The 6392-nt window shown below is 38.9% G+C and overlaps 1 pseudogene; it reads left to right on the plus strand.

The window, feature by feature from the left end:
- The first annotated feature begins 3984 nt into the window (after nt 1-3984).
- Nucleotides 3985-4498, plus strand: LOC122452243 (annotated as a pseudogene).
- Nucleotides 4499-6392: the final 1894 nt, after the last annotated feature.

Raw genomic sequence — 6392 nt, forward strand, 5'->3', positions numbered from 1 at the left:
GGATGAACCTAGAGCCTATTATATAGACTGAAGTAAGTCAGAAAGAGAAAGATAAATATAATATATTAACACCTATATATACGGAATCTAGAAAGATGGTACCAAAGACTCTATTTGCAGGACAGCAATGGAAAAACAGACAGAGAAAACAGGCTTAGGACATGGGAAGAGGGGAGAAGTGGGTGAGACATATGCACAGAGTAAGGTGGAAACTTACATTACCATATGTAAACTAGTTAGCAAACAGGAATTTGCTGTATGGCTCAGGAAACTCAAACAGGGGCTCTGCATCAACCAAGAGGGGTGGGGTGGGGAGGGAGGTGGGAGGGAGGTTCAAGAGGAAGAGGACACATGTACACCTGTGGCTGATTCATTCATGTTGAGGTTTGAAAGAAAACAACAAAATTCTGAAAAGCAATTATCCTTCAATTAAAACATGGATAAATTTAAACAAAAATTCTAGGATAGTCATACTATGAAATAACACTCAGAAATAAAAGGAAATGCAATATTAACACATGTAATAACCTGGATGATTTTCATACCAGTATGCCAATTTGAGAGTCAAACACAAGACATTATATACTATATGATTCCAAATATTTGCAGCTCGTAAAATAAAAGTAAACTTATAATGAATGTAGACAAAGCAGGCAAGGGAGTTCCAGCTGAGCTTTTTATGTATTTATTTTTTTCATTTATTTTTATTAGTTGGAGGCTAATTACTTTACAATATTGTAGTGTTTTTTGCCATACATTGACATGAATCATCCATGGATTTACATGTGTTCCCCATCCTGATCTCCCCTCCGACCTCCCTCCCCATCCAATCCCTCTGGGTCTTCCCAGTGCGCCAGCCCTGAGCACTTGTCTCACACATCCCACCTGGGCTGGTTATCTGTTTCACCCTTGACAGTATACTTGTTTCAATGCTATTCTCTCTGAACATCCCACCCTTGCCTTCTCCCACAGAGTCTCAAAGTCTGTTCTATACATCTGTGTCTCTTTTTCTGTTTTGCATATAGGGTTATCGTTACCATCTTTTTAAATTCCATATATATGCGTTAGTATACTGTATTGGTCTTTATCTTTCTGGCTTACTTCACTCTGTATAATGGGCTCCAGCTTCATCCATCTCATTACAACTGATTCAAATGAATACTTTTTAATGGCTGAGCAATATTCCATAGTGTATATGTACCACAGCTTCCTTATCCATTCATCTGCTGATGGGCATCTAGGTTGCTTCCATGTCCTAGCAATTATAAATAGGGCTGTGATGATCATTGGGGTGCACGTGTCTCTTCCAGATCTGGTTTCCTCTGTGTGTATGCCCAGAAGTGGGATTGCTGGGTCATATGGCAGTTCTATTTCCAGTTTTTTAAGGAATTTCCACACTGTTCTCCATAGCGGCTGTACTAGTTTGCATTCCCACCAACAGTGTAAGAGGGTTCCCTTTTCTCCACACCCTTTCCAGCATTTATTGCTTGTAGACTTTTGGATAGCAGCCATCCTGACTGGTGTGTGATGGTACCTCGTTGTGGTTTTGATTTGCATTTCTCTGATAAGGAGTGATGTTGAGCATCTTTTCATGTGCTTGTTAGCCATCTGTATGTCTTCTTTGGAGAAATGTCAAAAAATGGCCCATTTTTTGATTGGGTCATTTATTTTTCTGGAATTGAGCTGCAGGAGTTGCTTGTATATTTTTGAGGTTAATTCTTTGTCTGTTGCTTCGTTTGCTATTATTTTTTCCCATTCTGAGGGCTGTCTTTTCACCTTGCTTATAGTTTCCTTTGTTGTGCAAAAGCTTTTAAGTTTAATTAGGTCCCATTTGTTTATTTTTGTTTTTATTTTCAATATTCTGGGAGATGGGTCATAGAGGATCCTGCTGTGATTTATGTCAGAGAGTGTTTTGCCTATGTTCTTCTCTAGGAGTTTTCCTATATGCTAACAATGAGAAAACAGAAAGAGAAATTAAGGAAACAATACCATTCACCACTGCAACAAAAAGAATAAAGTACTTATGAGTATATCTACCTAAAGAAACAAAAGACCTATACATAGAAAACTATAAAACACTGATGAAAGAAATCAAAGAGGACACAAATAGATGGATAAATATAGTGTGTTCATGGATTGGAAGAATCAATATTGTGAAAACGGCTATACTACCCAAAGCAATCTATAGATTCAATGCAATCCCTATCAAGCTACCAACAGTATTCTTCACAGAACTAGACCAAAGAATTTCACAATTTGTATGGAAATACAAAAAACCTCGAATAGCCAAAGCAATCTTGAGAAAGAAGAATGGAACTGGAAGAATCAACCTGCCTGACTTCAGGCTCTACTACAAAGCCACAGTCATCAAGACAGTATGGTACTGGCACAAAGACAGAAATATAGATCAATGGAACAGAATAGAAAGCCCAGAGATAAATCCATGAACCTATGGACACCTTATCTTCGACAAAGGAGGCAAGGATATACAATGGAAAAAAGACAACCTCTTTAACAAGTGGTGCTGGAAAAACTGGTCAACCACTTGTAAAAGAATGAAACTAGAACACCTTCTAACACCATACACAAAAATAAACTCAAAATGGATTAAAGATCTAAATGTAAGACCAGAAACCAGCTGAGCTTTTTAAAATCCTAAAAATTGATGCTTTTAAAGTGCTACACTCAATATGTCACCAAATTTGGAAAACTCAGCAGTGGTTGCAGGACTGGAAAAGATCAGTTCCAATCACAAAAATTCCAATCCTAAAGAAAGGCAATTCCAATCCCAAAGAAGGACAATGCCAAAGAATGTTCCAACTACCACACAATTGCACTCATGTCACACGCTAGCAAAGAAATGCTCAAAATCCTTCAAGTTAGGCTTCAGCAGACCATGAACAGAGAACTTCCACAGGTACCAGCAAAATTTAGAAAAGCCAGAGGAAGCAGACATCAAGTTGCCAATGTTTGTTGGATCATCAAGAAAGCAAGGGAATTAAACAAACAAACAACCAAAAAAAAAAAAAAAAAAAGATCTATTTTTGCTTCATTGATTATGCTAAAGCCTTTGACTGTGTGGATCATAAGGAGCTGTAGAAAATTCTTAAAGAGATGGGAATGCCAAATCCCATTACCTGTCCCTTGAGAAACCTATATGCAAGTAACCATCGTCGGACGGGAGCGGCGGCGGGCGGTCACAGCGCAGAGGCGACGCCACAGGGCAGCTGCGGCCATAGCAGCAGCTGGAGCAGCAGCATCTACAAGGACTCGGACACGCGCCGCCGCGGGGCCGAGCCGGGTGTGCGCGCAGAGGCTGGAGGGGAGTCACCGCCGCCGCCAGACTTCAATGCCCAGGCCTTGGCTCTGCAGCGTTTTTCATTGGAATATATAATGCATATTTATGGCTACTCTGTGCATGAGGGCAGACTTCTGTCAGGCTCAGCATGGCGTTTCTGCTGACAAGTGAGCTTGGAGGCTCTATGTGCCATAAATAGTATTGCCTTGTGAAGACTCTGGACACTTCCGATTGGCCTCAGAAATAGTTGTATCTTTTTCTTTTCTTTTTTTGCAAGCATATTTCTTTTAATGACTCCAGTAAAATTCAGCTACAAGTAAACAAAAGTGGAGAGCGACCTACGCTTTTAACTTGTCTCATTAGTGCCTACATGTAGTAAAGTCTGCTTAAGATTTGTATGTAGTTGGATTTTTTTTTTTGTAGTCTAAAGGTATACATTAACAGACATTGAGGCCCAAGTTGAATTTGGATTCAAGTGGATTCCAAATGCTTCTGCTTATCTTGAAGAGAGAAATTTCTGAAAGAATAAGCAAAGTTGAATAGAGAAAACTGATTTAGGCATTTTCGTGGTCTTTTTAATGTTTTCTGCTGTGAAACATTTCAAGATTTATTGATTTTTTCTTTTTTCTTTTTTTTCATTTTCACCATCACACACACATGCAAGGTCACACTTTTTATTTGCCATAATGAACCGTCCAGCCCTTGTGGAGATCTCCTATGAGAACATGAGTTTTCTGATGACCCACAACACTACCAATGCTACCCTCAACAAATTCGTTCACAGAGGAACTGAAGAAGTATGAAGTGACAACTTTGGCTCGAGTTTATGATGCTACATATTGAAAAAGAAGGAAACCCACATTCTAGATTGGCCTTTTGACAGTAGAGCGTCACCCCCTAATCAGATAGTAGATGATTAGCTAAGCCTACTAAAAACCAAATATCGTGAAGAACCAGGTTGCTGTGCTGCCGTGCATTGTGTTGCAGGATTGGGAAGGGCACCTGTACAGGTTGCACTTGCTTTGACTGAATGTGGAATGTTGAATTAAGTATACATGTAGAATGAAAATGCAGTTCAATTTATAAGACAAAAAAAGAAAGGGAGCATTCAATTCCAAACAGCTGCTTTACCTGGAGAAATACCGACCTAAGATGTGATTATGCTTCAGAGATACCGACAGGCATTACTGTATTCAGTAAAAATATATATACAAAGGCAGACTTGATTTAGAGGGAACTCTTGGTACCTGGAAAAGTGAATCTGGAATCTTAACTGTGTCATCAAAGTAGTGATGGATTCAGCACTCCTCAACCACTCAGTTAATGATTGGAAAAAAGCAAACATAAATCCCTCTATAATGTGAATTAAATGTTTAAGAAAAGAAAAAAAAAAGCAACAGTTAGAACTGTACACAGAAAAACAGACTGGTTCAAAACTGAGAAAGGAGTATGTCAAGGCTGTATATTGTTACCTTGCTTTTTTAACTTACACAGAGTACATCATGGGAAATGCCAGGCTGCGTGAATCCCAAGCTGGAATGAAGTTTGCCAGGAGAAATATCAATAACCGCAGACATGCAGATGATATCACTCTAATGGCAGAAATTAAAGAGAAACTATAGAGCCTCTTGATGAGGGTGAAAGAGGAGAGTGAGAAAGCTGGCTTAAAACTCAATATTCAAAAAACTAATATCACTGCAACCGGTCCCATCACTTCATGACAAATAGATGGGGAAAAGGTGGAAGCAGTGACAGATTTTATTTTATTGGGCTCCAGAATCACTGTGGATAGTGACTGCAGCCATGAAATTAAAAGATGCTTGTTCCTTGGAACAGAAGCTATGACAAACCTAGACAGAGTATTACAAAGCAAAGACATCATTTTGCTGGCAGAGGTCCATATAAGTAAAAACTATGTGTTTTTTTTTGTGTGTGTTTTTTTTCAGTAATCATGTATAGATGTGAAAGTTGGACCATAAAGAAGGCTGAGCGCTGGAGAATCAATGTCTTTGAATTGTGGCGCTGGAGAAGACTCTTGAGAGTCCTTCAAGGAGATCAAACTAGTCAATCCTAAAGGATATTAACCCTGAATATTCATTAGAAGGACTGATGCTGAAGCTCCAATACTTTGGCCACCTGATGTGAAGAGCTGACTCATTGGAAAAGATCCTGATGCTGGGAAAGATTGAAGGCGGGAGGAGAAGAGGTTGGCACAGGATGAGATGGTTATATAGCATCTCTGACTCCGTGGATATGAATCTGAGCAAACTCTGGGAGATAGTGGAGGGCAGGGAAGCTTGGTGTGCTGCAGAGATGCAGACATGACTTAGTGACTGAAAAACAAGGCAGAATAGAGAATGCCTGTGGTTGGGAGTGTGTATAATAAGAAAGTAAGAAACTTTATGATGAGGAAAAGGCTCTACTGTAGTTCTACAACTATAAACAATTACAGTAGTTCAAAATTTACTTAAATTGAGTGAATTTTACAGCATGTAAATAAGAATGTAATGAAAAAATCATTCTATCTAACCTACTTAATGGTCATATAATCTAGAAAATGAGTGAATCTAACCATACATGTTTTATGCCCTTTTGTTACATGACAGCCTTCCCCCCATAATGTCTCCAGGTAACCACTGATCTGTTTTCTAGCCTTATAGATCAATAGGTATTATTTTAGAATTCTATATAGACAGAATGCATTCTAGCTTTTCCTGGTTTCTTTCATTCAGCATAAATTTTGAGATTTTTTAATAGCTGAATTTGTAAAAACAAACAAACAAAAACAAAAAAAAATATTCCTTTGTATTGCTGAGAAATATCCCAATGGTATCTATACCAAAGTTTATTAATCTATTCAATTTTTGATGGGCATTTGTATAGTTTGTATTTGCTGTTGTTCAGTTGCCCAGTCATGTCAGACTCTTTGCCACCCCATGGACAGCAGCAGGCCAGGCCTCTCTCCTCAGCATGTCCCAAAGTTTGCCCATGTTCATATCCATTGCATCAGTTTTGCCATCCAGCTATCTCACCCTCTAATGCCCTCTTCTCCTTCTGCCCTCAATCTTTTTCAGCATTAGGGGCTTTTCCAATG

Source organism: Cervus canadensis, chromosome 13, assembly GCF_019320065.1.
Source record: "Cervus canadensis isolate Bull #8, Minnesota chromosome 13, ASM1932006v1, whole genome shotgun sequence".
Taxonomy (NCBI): Eukaryota; Metazoa; Chordata; class Mammalia; order Artiodactyla; family Cervidae; genus Cervus; species Cervus canadensis.